The sequence below is a fragment of the Leptodactylus fuscus genome, chromosome 8 (assembly GCF_031893055.1).
Source record: "Leptodactylus fuscus isolate aLepFus1 chromosome 8, aLepFus1.hap2, whole genome shotgun sequence".
NCBI lineage: Eukaryota > Metazoa > Chordata > Amphibia > Anura > Leptodactylidae > Leptodactylus > Leptodactylus fuscus.
In genome coordinates this window covers 73525727-73540977 of record NC_134272.1, presented here as the reverse complement: position 1 = coordinate 73540977, position 15251 = coordinate 73525727, and the positions used below count along the sequence as shown (strand labels likewise).

Below are 15251 nucleotides of genomic sequence, written 5' to 3'. Positions count from 1 at the left end.
AGTGTTAATAGTTTATTTTTGTAATTTAACAAAATGCAAAGTGAATAAATCTCATCAATATTTGGCGTGACCTTTGCCCTTTGTCTTCCATCAAATCTTCTCAGTGCACTGGCAAACAAAAATTCTTACTTTGCAGGATTTTTTAAACACCCGCCTAAAACATTTGCACGGTACTGTATACTATTATGTGGCTGCGTTTCAGATAAAAGAAGTGACCTCACATCCATTGGTCACATGGCCAAGTTGCAACTCATTCCCATTCATTTTAATGGGACTGAACTGTCTTACCATATGACCAATAGACTTGATGTCGCTTCCTAAGAAGAAAGAAGCCATGTTTTCTAATCCTGCACAATCCCTTTAACAGAAGCTTAGGAGCATCACTTTAGATATGCATAATAGCTATAGATTGGTGACAATTAGCGTTATATCTCCGTACGCTATATAATGTTACTCCTGTGACCAGATGCTTGTTTTCTGTCCAGACCTAGGAAATAACCATATCAAGCCATTGTGTATGAGGCACTGTTGTGTAAAAGTCTATGCATTGCCCCATTACACAACATAAAGGGATGTTCTCCCGGAAATGCAATTTATTTCTTTATTATGGCTTGGCCGCTTTGCATTTCATGGGGAATACAGTAAATTATTGCGCTGAAAAGAACGGTTTGCCGTGCGCCATTAAACACCATCAAGGTACAGTAATTAGGTAATGTAATCACTAGTATTTTATGAGTACAGTAGATTTGGCTCTTCTCTGTGGAATATTCTTAACCCTACATGTAGTCGTAGGGAAATAACAACCTTGACAAGACTGGCCGCTCAAGACCCCATATACATCGCAACACGTCAGGCTGGGTTTACAGATATGAAGGCGGCTTACATAGGAAAAATTGAATATTGTTAGATATGGATTACCATGTACGTACGCCAAACTACCCTGCTGCTTTCAAATGGCCAAAAAGACCAGCAGCTGCTTTTCAAGCAATTGTAAAATGTGAAAAAAGTAAACCAGGGGGGCACTCACCCAGGATATCTGTTTTTCTTAAAGGTATTCTACCATTAAAATCAAATTTTTTCTCGCTAACACGTAGGAATAGCCTTAAGAAAGGCTATTTGTCTCCTACCTTTAGATGTCTTCTCCGTTCCATAGAAATCCCAGTTTTCGCTGGTATGCACTCTTGCAGCACTGGAGGCAGGCCCCAGCGCTCAAACAGCACTGGGGATGTCCCCAATGCTGCAAGAGAACTCTCCAGCACCGCCTCCATCTTCTTCAGGAATGGGGTCTTCACACATCTTCTTCCGGGGGTTGGCTTCAAACTTCTAGATCTCGGGCCTAGGGTAAAGCCGACTGCACATGCCCGCCGGCCACAAGAAAATGGCAACTTACAACTGTGTAAACAGCATTGGGGACACCCCTAGTGCTGTTTGAGCCCTGGGGCCCGCCCCCAGTGCTGCGATAGAACTCATTTTTATACCGGCGAAAACTGGGATTTCTACAGCGGCACGGAGAAGACATCAAAAGGTAGGAGAAGAATAGCCTTTCTTAAGGCTATTCCTACGTGTTAGCGAGAAAATTTTTGATTTTAATGGTAGAATCCTTTTAAAAATTATCCTTTATTGGCCGCCGGCTCACCGCTCCTCATTAGAGGTGCGGCCCTGCTGAAACAACATAGGTGCAAACAAGGAATTGACCATTTGTGGCAATACCTACTTGTTGGAAGGGTCCAACCAAGTTGTCATAGTGTGTTCCTCGTTTTAGATCTCAAATGTGAACTTAGATTTGGGGAAACCTGGCAATAACTCTTACATAGTGTCAATTTATATTAAAAACGAGTACGATATTGTTGATATTGAACACCTTTGAAGTTTGCAAACTTACAACACAAGTAAGGTTTATGGCTTTAATAATGTTGTTACCAATGAAATCAGCCCAGCTTCAGAGAAAAAGCAGTAAAAGGTCTGGGGAAACCATGCCACCCCAACATTATACACCCAGGAGGAGGTGTCCTGACAAAAAAAACATCTGAAACACAAGCCAGGGGCCATCTCATTCTTCTAAGTTCCATGGTATCAGAAGGACTTTCATTTATAAGGTTTTTCTGTTTTTTCTCCTTTTGTTTTACAACTATTTTGCTTGTCTACGTCATCTTTGTTTTCCTCTTTTTTATATATAAGCACTGAACCTTTTGGTATTAAAACCTTTACTTTAATGGTGATCCAGGTATGCGCTATCGATCCTTTGCTTTGTTAAAGTGTCTTTGCCAACTGACTGCTTGGAGCAGTGAGCATGTGCGCCCAGGATTACTATTGATCCTAAATGTGATAGGTGGTGGCAGCTTGTATCTGTAGTGCATGGACTGTGTTGGATGCAGGTGAGCTTTTAGGATTTAGTATACAGTACATATACAGTATTGAGTAGTGCACTGCAGACAAGAGAATAAGCACAGGAGAAGGTGAGAAGGTAAAAGATATTTGTTTGTGGTAGGGGGCATCAACAGAGAATTCCATTTCAGCTGTCTTTGCCCTCTGTGACTTTAATTTGGATCCACAATAGGACATGGACATGTTGGTGAAACATTCACACTTGCATCATGAATTCCCTAACACATGGATACCAATGGCAGTCAATGGACCGTATCAAAGTGGTGAATGTCTGCACTTATCTCCACAATTCTAAAGGAATTTGCAACTGGGGCTCTGGGTAAATGTGAGCAGAACCTAAACTTAGAATAATCGATTAAATACTATAAATTGTGTAGTAAAATACATGGAAACTGTAATAGGTCTCACCTAGTAGATGTTAATGATGTGAAATTATCTTTTTAACAGATGACCATCGACCTCCGCCCAAGAGGATAGAGTAGAAATCTACATGTCCCAATGTTCTTGTGTCTTCACTGATAAAGACAAGACACGTCACGGCTGGTTCAGTAAGTAGAATATTTATTAATAATTCTCTAGAAATCGATTCTTATAGGTCATGTTATACTAAAAATGGGCTGAGATTGAGTTGAGGCTATCTATTTTTTATATGTAAAGGGATTGACCCACAATGTCATATTCATTATATGAATCATAAAAATCCGATGATCCTCTGAGGGGTTATCAGATAACTATTTGCTTTGTGGAATGTTCACCATGTCATATCCAGAACGTACCCTGACTTACATCTTCTGGATGTTCAGTAGCTATTGTTGAGCTTGATAACTGCAAATTGACTCTAAAACACCATATGGACACTAAAATATTGGTCAAGTCCTGTTGTAACTTGGAAATAAGCAATTGTAACAACTTTACTATCAGGGAATATAGGTAGTACTGCAATGATTCCCAATCATACGTATGGAAGAACATGGCACACTTACATAGCTGGGTTGAGTGAGTTAGACTAGGAACCGCTTATCATCAGCCAATGTAATCTCTGGTTTACGTGAAGGGTTCTTATGCCTTAATCGAAAACATAGAGAGAGAGATTATCTTATTAATATAATTCAAGAGTTGTCCAGGTGGAAAAAAATATGCTTATAAAGTAAACAGATAAAAAACTGGCAAAAAGCTTCTGTGATCGGACTAACCACACCAGTCCCAATCCTTAGGGAAGGACTTATGGAAACAGCTGAGCAGCATGGTAACTCTCCTAGAGAAGAACAAGAGCTATGGAAACAGTGTAGCACCTTTAACAGTTGTATAGACAGAAGTTGGCTTAAAGGGGTTTTCCGGGCACTTTTTTTTTTTTTTAGGCCTGTTAGTTTTATTAATGGGTTAATAAGTGCACCCAAATACCTTTAGCAGTGTTTAGCGTGATCTCTGGGTTTCTCTGGGAGTTCCTGGAATATTCTGCATTTGTTTACTTGGTGTAGCTTCCTGTTCTTTTATCCTACAACTAGCATTACCACACTACCTCCCCCTCTAATTCCCTACCCATCCCTCTCACACCCTCCCTGTCCCCCTATAGCTACCCTACCCACTACTAGCCCTTCCCAACTAACTCATCCCACTCCCACCCCATCATACTTACCTGTCTTCCTGTCGAAATCTTCTGAGCAAAGGAAATCACTTCCTTCTGTAAGGCCAGCTCCTCTTGACTTCAGCCAATACCTTCACAATAGCATCAGAGTGCTGCCATACCCAGCCAAGGGAGACCGGCAGAGGTCAAGATGAGGAAGAGCCTGCCCCTGAAGTAAGTGATGTTCCATTCCCAGAAGATCTTGACCAGAAGACAGGTAAGTATGATGGGGTGAGGGATAGTACTGGTGGCATTCCATTTCCGGAACTGGGAAACGGAGCATCACTTAAAAATTTGAAAATGTGCCTGGGGCACCAGCGAACTGGTTAAGTAAGTACGTTAGAAAGTAAGCGGGGGAGGGTGTTTGGCTCAATTTATCAAGGACAACCCCTTAAACTACTGAATGAGCTAGTCAGATGGTCCTGGCTCACACAGCACTAGCCATGTGTCGGCACAGAAAATTGTCTTTGCTGTGGAGCACAAGCCAGAAATGAAGCTGCTGGGGCGTGGAACTGAAGATGCCAGTGATAGATTGGTCTCCTTTGTTAATCCAGCTTTATACATACGGGGTATATCCATCTACTTCGAAAACATATTTTTTCCAGCTGGCCAACCCCTTTAAGCAATAAAATAGTCACATATAAAATTAGCTTCTGTGGGCAAAACACTGCAAGTCAAAGGTAAAGTAAGGGTAGCAAAAAAACTCATCCCTGTGCAGTAAGCAATGACAAACCTTGGGGTGGAACAGATGCTTCCAGGATAATCTACTACCTAAGAGTCACTTCAATGAAGAATTGCTGCTTGCTAAGGGTAACACAGGTTCCTTTTTCTCTTCCATTGCAATCCTTCCATAGTCTTGCACTTTGATGATACAGTATGGTTCCTTTTTACAAGCAATTTCAGCCTGAGCTTCAATAAGATTGTGTTGGCGAGAAGTTTCCATTCTGCATACGAAACTCTTCTAATTTGGCGCTTAATATGTAAAATTCAAGAAGATTGAAGATCCTTCTGAGCGGGGCATAGAAGAAGGTCTAAGAAGACCATTTGTTATTACATTAGCCACTGCCTTGGGTTTTTATAAGTATTAGGTATCTCAATAAAGCGCATTACAAGCACAAACCACAATTATACATCTGGAAAATTACCTGCTTTCTCTCTTTGTTCGCTTGTAACAGGGAACATTGTGACATATTAAGCCAATTTGCCGTTTTAATCATTTCCAAGGTCCTCGTCCCGGCGCACATTAGGCGGCATCATTTATAGAAATGGGAAGGGTTGGCTTTTGAAGGGCTCTTTGTTTCTCCTGCAACGCCGCAGCCGCCATCCTTCCTGGTGGATATAATGGCTGTGTTTATTGTGCGATATGCATGTTCATATTATCTCAGCTAGTTTGCATAATCGCTGCCTATTGTTCTCGAGTTGCTTCTCGGGAATGACAGCGCCTCTCAAGAACTCTTGCACTTTAGCACTTGTTCTCATGCAAATGAGAATGTGTCCGTCTACCGAGTTGACGTTAACAAAACGCATCAAACAGATAAGTGGCGAGGTGAATTTTTTTTCCCAAAAAAAAATAGCGAGATAAATACGTCCTGTCTTCTTAAATACCATCTTGGGATTTTGCTACGTCTTGTTTTTCAACCGATGATGGCTGGTAATGTAACCACGCAGAGACGGAAAGAAGAGACGTTCACTTTGACCCTCTGGACAGATGAGTTGGAAAGAGCTGATATTAGGCAATTGAAAGGATGACACTTTCTAGAAGTTCCTTCTGGCAAATGGGGGGGGGGGGGGCGAAGAAAATGTAACAAACCAGGAACAAGATGAGAGCGCGAGAAAGACATCAATCGGAACAATAGTAATTTTATATTATTAAATGCCATCATGGCCAATTTCAATTCCGAATGTCTATCTAAATAGAATTGTCCTGTCTTCTCTGACAATCCCTGGCCTTCTTAATGTTCATGATTCTCGCAATATCATCTTCTTATTGTATTCTCATCAGCTCTTCCAAGTGGAATTGTCTTTTTTATTGATTAATAGAGATGAGCGAGTAGTTAAATACTCGATATTCGATATTCGTTTTGAGTAGCCCCTCAATATTGGACTACTCGAATCAAATATTGAATCCTATTATGCTCTATGGGGGGAAAATGCTCGTTTCAGGGGTAGGCAACGTTCGATCAAATTATACTTACCAAGTCCACGAGTGAGGGTCGGGCTGGATCCTCCGAGAAGTCTTCTCCGTGCAGCGTCCCCGCAGCGTCTTCTGGCTCTGAATTCACTCTGCCAGGCATCGGGCCTGGGCAGAGCCGACTGTGCATGCCTGCACTACAAGAAAATGGCCGCTTACAGTAAAAGTGGCCATTTTCTTGTAGTGCGGGCATGTGCAGTCGGCTCTGCCCAGGCCCGATGCCTGGCAGAGTGAAAAGCGGCCATTTTCTTGTAGTGCAGGCATGCGCAGTCGGCTCTGCCCAGGCCCGATGCCTGGCAGAGTGAAAAGCGGCCATTTTCTTGTAGTGCAGGCATGCGCAGTCGGCTCTGCCCAGGCCCGATGCCTGGCAGAGTGAATTCAGAGCCGCGGGGACGCTGCGCGGAGAAGACTTCTAAAGGTAGGAGAGGAACCAGCGTTGATTGGCCGACTGTATAGCATTCAGCCAATCAATGCTGGTTCTGCATCAAATTTTTCCATTCGAATAGCGAGTGGTACTCTATCGAGTATGAGTATTTTGAATACCGTAGTATTCGATCGAATACCTACTCGATCGAATACTACTCGCTCATCTGTATTGATTAACTATAGTGTATATTGCCATTGTTTTACCGGTTGTGGTCGGATTTCGATATGTATTTAATGATGGTTTCCAGGCAAATAATATTGATGACCTATCCTACTATTAGATCGACAGGGGTCTTGTTCCATTGGCTATTCTCAGCTTAGAACTGCGTAGTGGCCGTGCTGGGTTACTGCAGCTCAATTCCTATACAAGTGAATGGGAACTGAGCTGCAGTAACTCAGCACGGCCATAACATGGAGAACACAACTATCTGCTTCTGGCTCTATTCTTTATATAATGGCTACTAAAAGCAGCTGAAAGGTAAGGGGCCATAGCTCAGCTCATATTGATAACCTATGCTAAGGATACTGTTTGCCAGGAAAAAACCCTTAAGGTTAAGGCCCCACGTAGCGAAGCACATTGCGTTTTTTTTCCTGCAGTGTTTTTCATTGGGTTTTTGCAGGTTTCTCAGCAGATTTTTGTACCTTGTTAAATCTATAGGGAAAATGTGAGCATTTCCACAGGTATAATTGACATGCTGCCATTTTCAAAAACACTGATATTGTCGGAAATGCAACTTTTCCGCAGTGTTTTTTCTGCAATGTGTGGATGGAATCAGCCAGAATCTCATTCACTTTATAGGTGCTGTTAAATGCGTCCGAAACAGTACATTCTACTGATGGGTGTCTTTTTGCAAGCAGAAGGGAGAAGTATAAGAACTCCCTATATATTTCCCATTCCTTCTGTAGCCATTCTTGGCTATGGCTCAGAAAATCACAGTAAAATCTGCAACATAAAAGCTGCGTTTCTTCAACATAAGGCCTCATCCTAAAGAGGGTTTCCAAGGCTGTGATGACCTATCCTTATCATAGTTTCCAATATCTTATCAGTTCGCATCCCATCCATCAGCAGCTGTTGAATCTGAACAGTGTACAGAGTGAGAAGTAGACAGCTCTGTACACTGTGTTGTGCTATTGCACTGAGCTGCAGTACCCTGGCATGGCCACTACACAGTATATGGAGCTGTGGGACGAGATTCAGTCACTTATTCATTTATATATTTGCTCTTTGTATGCTTAGAAGTAGTCATGTAGTCAGGTGGGCGGTCCTATCAGTTCTTGATAGTCCTTCATGTCACTCAGAGGACCACCCACATGATTACACGACTATTCTTAAGCATACAAAGACATAAATGAGTATAATACAAGCGATAGAGAATCTGCTCCTCCTGCTCTATAACCTCCTGCCCGCAGACCGCGCTGCATTTCCATGTGACCGGCCCCTTAATGGAGTCTTCGCTTGGCCACTTTATATAAGAAATAGTTAAATGATATATTCCGCTCCATCTGGACCTGTGGGCAGACACCACATTGTTAGTCAGGGCAGTCACTGACTATTAGAATCGTAAAATAGAATTTATGTTCTTCTTTCTTCCACTTGTAGTATTTTATTTCCAAATGACATGTCATTTTCGTAAGGATTAATGGCAGAATATCAGATCAGATGTCTGCGAGCGGAGATAAGAGTCAGACAGACGGATTTTAACCAGATTATTTTACAGTACCAGTTCCGGCGCTGTTATCGTTTTTTTCCATATTTTTAGCCTATATTTAATGGGAATGTATCAGTAAACCGTTCATTTCTGATTATATAATAGATGGTCATAGCTAGACAATCGTGAAATTACAGATCTGTAACAAGAACGGATTAGGTGACTGGGAAACAATCGTCGCTTCTGGTTCAATGACATTTGAGAGGTTTTTTTTGCTAGGATTTGTTATTGCCTGCCACTGTCTTGGAGTCGCGTCTCGGCAAGTCCAGGCCCTTACAGTGCGGGTGTTGGACTACTGCTCCATTCACTTGATAGGGGTACTCTCTGCACAAGGAGTGCCTTTGGTCTATCGCAAGCAATAGCAGATCTGTGCTATCTGGAAGCGTAGCAAAACATGCTGGGAGTTGTAGTTTTCCATCAGCTGCACATAGGAGACCGCTGTATACATATATATATATATATATATATATATATATATATATCCAAAAGATGCAAACAAAAATGTTAAAAAAATAGTGGCTTCTTATACTCAAAACCAAGAAAATTGGATGATCAGCAGGTGTTCCTGGATACAAGACGCCATATGTGATTCATCACCCGAGCCATACTGTATATGTATACTTGAATGTAATCAAATCTAGGACTGTCCCATTATCATTAGGCATTTAAGAAGGGTATATGGAAAACTGTATACACTATTAATTAACAAATCCCCGTTAATCATTTGGAAGACTATCGCCACCTGCTGGTCATAGCCACATATTGTACATTATGATGCCCTTAGCTTTCCTCTTAATTCTCTTAATTAGAGATTTGATCACAGTAACTTTTTCATTACTTACATTTGTTTTCATGGCCGTAATTTAGTTTAACAATGACACATGTCGGGATGGTTCAGTTCTCTGTGACTATATATATATATATATATATATATATATATATATATATATATATTCATTTCTAAACTAGAATTCACTTCCTTGTCCTTTGTAATATCTTCATTAAACACCCCATAGGATGAAAGGGTTCAATACACATATTGTTGCAAATATTTTTTAAAAAGCCCAATTCAGGGGTGTAACTAACTCAGCCTTGGCCCCATGAGCAACCATCTGCCCTATCTCATCTGTACATTACAGCAGCTTTTACATTTCCAATTCCAGACCGCCATGAAGATTTGTTCACAACATATCTGTACACACAAACGTCCCATCATTCCTATCGGTAGTCTGTGCATCCCTTCCATAGTGATCTACCAAAAGACGTAACATGAAGCTTCTGGGTCCCAATGCACCAGCCATCGCCAATCGCCATTTCTGTCAATATGCAAATGAACTCTTTGGAGCAACAGTAACACCCACACTGCTATAGTTGTATCTGTAAGGGAACAAACCCCTTTGGAAGCATTGCAGGTATTCTGCCACTTGCTGCTGATCATGAACATGTCATGAAGTCGATGTCACTTACGCTAGGTTCACACCTGCTTTCGGCTTGGAGACCTGAAAAGTGGAAATCCAATCCAATTAAAAGGTGGTTAACCATGGGAGCCCATAGACTATAATGGGATTCGTCCAGTTTCTGCCCAAAAAAATGCAAGTGGAATGGGGCACGGAATCCCTGAATGGCAAGCGAACCCAGATGTGAACGCAGCCTTAGACACTGCTCCGTATCTCTCAATTTCCAATGATGTGACCAAACATGGATAATGAGTTTCATGAAGCTCTTGCAGTAAATGGAGAAGTTTCATTTTCCAGCCCTGAACAGTAGCGGCTGCTGCTATAAATATTTAAGCCACCTGTTTTGCCTACGCGGATGATTAACGTGAATTTCTGCTTTAATCATATTCATGAGCAGACTATATGGGAAGCAATGTTCTAGAAATGGCAGCGAGCTGCACAATAGCTATATTAAATTATACCGTCTTTTTTTTTTTTTTCACCTCCTCCGGAAAGCCATGTGATTTGCGGTAGCGTTGTCTTACGGGCACGTGCAGAGGGAGGCGTACTGTAAGGATCACACCTCTCATTGAAGCCTATGCATTGTATTCCTTGCATACACATGAATTATTTATAGTGATAAACTAAAAAAAAAAACATCCATGGTGAATTGCGTAGAGTGGGTCAAGAGTAATCTGGACGTGACAGTGTTAAAAAGATATACTCTCATGAAATGTAAAAGTTTTTCATGTATATGGACCCATGACTAATCTTATGGATGGCTGTACAGGAACTGGTTCTGATGACAGTAACCTATCTATCTGCAGGACTGGGGGGATATAGTGGTTCTGGTGACCCTAAACGTTGTTCGTATAGAGAATGAACTTGGTATAATCCCATAAAGGTAGTCTGTGATCAGACCACATAATATAGGTGCAGCCTCTGATAGATAGGTTACTGTCACCAGAACCAGCATATCACTCCAGCCCTGCAGATAGATAGGTTAGTGTCACCAGAACCAGCATATCACCCCAGCCCTGCAGATAGATAGGATAGTGTCACCAGAACCAGCATATCACCCCAGCCCTGCAGATAGATAGGTTAGTGTCACCAGAACCAGCATATCACTCCAGCCCTGCAGATAGATAGGTTAGTGTCACCAGAACCAGTGTATAACCCCAGCCCTGCAGATAGATAGGTTAGTGTCACCAGAACCAGCATATCACCCCAGCCCTGCAGATAGATAGGTTAGTGTAACCAGAACCAGGATATCACCCCAGCCCTGCAGATAGATAGGTTAGTGTCACCAGAACCAGCATATCACCCCAGCCCTGCAGATAGATAGGTTAGTGTCACCAGAACCAGCATATCACCCCAGCCCTGCAGATAGTGTAAAAACAAAAAGAGAGAGAGACACCGAGCGCTCTAAGTGTAGTATTGTATAGAGCTTAATACATAAGGTAATAATATAGAGGCAAAAAACCAGATGGCCTCTCACCTGGAATCGGTCACGTTTTAGGTCCAGGAGAGAGTGGCAGCGGAACCAGCAAAACACCGGAAGTACCGGAGAAGTAGGCTATGGGAAAACACAGGTCCGCGCTCACTGGTAGACTTAGATAAATGACGGGTAGTCAAATATTGGAATAAACCATAAATAATGTATTGATGTAGAACAGGCACGACGCGTTTCGGACTACGGGTCCTTTTTCAAGTGCAAACAACTGTAAGAAATTTATAAAAATACAACCATATAAAAATTTATAAAATACAAAATAGTTAAATTTTTTTTTACAAAATAATGCATCAAGCCCCTTGATCTTAAAAGGAGAGAACTTAGTATCAACAGTTAAATTCATTTGGAAAAGTTATAAGAGATTTTACAGTACCCAATGTCTAGTAAGCACAAACGGTATACTAATCTCAAAAGAAGTTGACTCCCATGGCAAACGGAAAAACCACTATCCATGCATAATATTTAACAAGCTTGTGGCTTTTAAATATTTGTTTACAAATATATAAAATACATAAAAAACAGAAAACTGAACATGAGTCAATTTTACTATACCCATAGGGTTAAAAACAAATATTCACGTACAGAACTTGCCGGTTTCCATTAGTAAAGGTTAATTCCATTCAGAGAAATGTTTCATTAATATGAAGAACTAACTCTTTGAACAGAGCACTCAGAGAGTACCCTGGACATTGGATTCAAAAAGTGGAATGAAACCACTCAATGATAGTTGTTAGCTACCAAACTAAAAGACAAAGACTAATTTTGTTCGCAGACTGCAGGTTGTATCATATGATATTCCCCCCGAACCCTTGACTGAGTGATAAATGGCTAAAATGGTCTTACCTGAATACGCCGGGCGAGATGCATGTTTGTCATCTCGTAACCGGGTTATTTAAGCAATTCCTCGTGTGTTGTTATGACGTTGAGCCTACGTCACTTTAGGGTGACGCGCATGCGTGGTTGTTAAAACGCAAGCATTATCTCTAGTCAGAGATATGCTTGCGTGGAGCCGGAGGAATGCTCAAATGCGCATGCGCCGCCTCCGGAGTAGGGCGCATGCGCATGTGGTTCCAACCTCCGTCATGGACCAAGCCGCCCTTCCTTTCAGTGATTCAGTTTGTCTCCATATTGTATCAAAATCCCCTTTTTTTCGGTCAATTTGTTAAGGCAATGTTATATTTACCTTCCAATAACACTTGAATATATATCATCACTCCTTATAATCATTCCCTCAATTATACGAAACATTTCTCCTTGCAATTAGGTATTCCCGATGTTTCATCAGGGTACCCTCATCATTGTTGGAAACGTAGTATCTACCATCCACAATTGTTCATAAAGGATCCTCTATTATTATTATTATTATTACTGTTTTTGATACCTGATTTACATTAATTACATCAATTGCTTTATTGTCAGTAGTACCAACTCCGGATCTACTAATTGATACAGTGTCATCAGTACCAGCATATCACCCCAGCCCTGCAGATAGATAGGTTAGTGTCATCAGTACCAGCATATCACCCCAGCCCTGCAGATAGATAGGTTAGTGTCCACCAGACCCAGCATATCACCCCAGCCCTGCAGATAGATAGGTTAGTGTAACCAGAACCAGGATATCACCCCAGCCCTGCAGATAGATAGGTTACTGTCACCAAAACCAGCATATCACCCCAGCCCTGCAGATAGATAGGTTAGTGTCACCAGAACCAGCATATCACCCCAGCCCTGCAGATAGATAGGTTAGTGTCACCAGAACCAGCATATTACCCCAGCCCTGCAGATAGATAGGTTAGTGTCACCAGAGCCAGCATATCACCCCAGCCCTGCAGATAGATAGGTTAGTGTCACCAGAACCAGCATATCACCCCAGCCCTGCAGATAGATAGGTTAGTGTCACCAGAACCAGCATATCACCCCAGCCCTGCAGATAGTGTAAAAACAAAAAGAGAGAGAGAGACACCGAGCGCTCTAAGTGTAGTATTGTATAGAGCTTAATACATAAGGTAATAATATAGAGGCAAAAAACCAGATGGCCTCTCACCTGGAATCGGTCACGTTTTAGGTCCAGGAGAGAGTGGCAGCGGAACCAGCAAAACACCGGAAGTACCGGAGAAGTAGGCTATGGGAAAACACAGGTCCGCGCTCACTGGTAGACTTAGATAAATGACGGGTAGTCAAATATTGGAATAAACCATAAATAATTTATATAAGTAAATTATAATTACCCCAATTTACCTGCAAATTAATCAACAGTAGAAAACTACTGTTACAGCGATAGGACGCAATGACCTACTGGATCCTGGGCAGATGGACTAATGTTATATCTACCCCTGGAGTGACCTGTCTCAGCCACTTAACTGACCAATGAACAGTCATTTCCTGTGAGTCGAGTGGCAACAAGTCGTAGAACTAGAGATCAGCTGGACAATCCTTACAAACAAATCAAAAACAACAAAAACCACATCAGAAGACAATGGTCGCCCATACACAGCTGTCTACAAAGAACGTCTGCACCTTACAGATAGAGGTGGATGAACCTTGCAACATCTGTTTAGTGAATATTCATCAAGTTCACCAGAAAGTTTAGTTACTTGTTTGCTCCGAACTAAAAGTGCCACTATTATATCTTGGGGTCTCTTTAAACCCCGGACTATAATAATTGGAGTCCTAGGGGATATGCAGAAAAATAAAAAATCACTGATACTTACCTTCCTTTACCTCTCCTGATCTCCCTTTTAGCTTCCAGTGGTTTCTCCTGGCTACCATGCAACCGTTTATGGCCTCCTGGGTGAGGTTAGCGGTCCCAATTCTTGGTCACGCAGCTGGGTCAACAGCATGAATCTTTTATGCAAGTGTCACAGATCTTAGCAGTGACCTGGGGCCACTGACATTACCCAGAAGGCCAGTAGAAGAAGACAAGAACACCAAACGTCATGAAAGGAGCACAGATGAGGTGAAGGCAGGTAAGTATAAGGGTTGATCTTTCTGCACCCCGCCGAGCCTCTCTTTTATTATTTTTCTGCACCTCCCTACCCAGAATATAATAATAATTGATGGAAGGCGAACTCACAACATTTTGACTTCCGAAAACCCCAAAATTTTTGGAAATTTGTTACAAACCGGTGTGATCATGTGTACTTACAGACCTTACAGCGTCTACTGTACAACCTATAATTAGGAGAACAAATGATTTAGGGGGGTAGGAGCCTATATGGTCCTCTTGTACTTACTCAAGACTCCAGCGGACACCTCCATCAATTCTCCCGATGTTTTCAGTGTTTTCTTCCGGGTATTATCCACCCGTTTCTGGCCTCCTGGGTGAGATTAGTAGTCCTAAGAGGTCAATGATTTGGGGGGGAGGAGTCTACATGTTATACAATATGCCCCTCCCAGCTGGATATTAAGAAGGAATCACATGACCAAGTCCATGGCACCTCCCATGGAGTAACGGAGTAGGTCTTGTCTCTGACAGATTCACCAATTCAAAAAGATCCTTGTGGTGACAGATTCCTTTTTACCACTTGTAAACATGGGCACGGGGCGCCAGGAGCGCTCAGTAAAAGCCTATTATATATCGGGAGCTCATTAGACTACAGTAATCAAAGCTTGGATTCGGGCAGGAGGCTCTGAGCGCAGTTATAATTGCCTTTGCGGCTGTCCCTACATTTACGAGAATGCCAGCGCTATGTTTTTGTTTAAGTTACTTTAGCTAAAATATAAAATTGCCAATAATCCGCCGCGGCCTGTGTGACAATTAGACGGGAGCTGTAGAAGATCTAATCCACATCTAATGATATCTTGGCAGGAGGAAACTCACTTCATCATTAAGCAGTTTATGGAAATGGGATATGTGATTTGTTTACTAGCGTGCAGTTTGTAGGATAATAAGATTGTTCTCAATGCATATTGTTGTGATTCAGGAAATGTTAGTAACTTAGTAAATAAGAAATTCTTTATCTAAGCC

General features: G+C 41.8%; 1 protein-coding gene across 1 annotated transcript in view; it reads left to right on the top strand.

Moving 5' to 3' along the window:
- The window catches only part of B3GALT1 (beta-1,3-galactosyltransferase 1), a 247587-nt gene that overhangs the window by 177120 nt on the left and 55216 nt on the right, over nucleotides 1-15251 (top strand). The window contains exon 3 of the mRNA XM_075284231.1: nucleotides 2833-2933. The gene's annotated coding sequence lies outside the window, so the exon portion shown is untranslated. The remainder of the gene's footprint in view (nucleotides 1-2832; nucleotides 2934-15251) is intronic.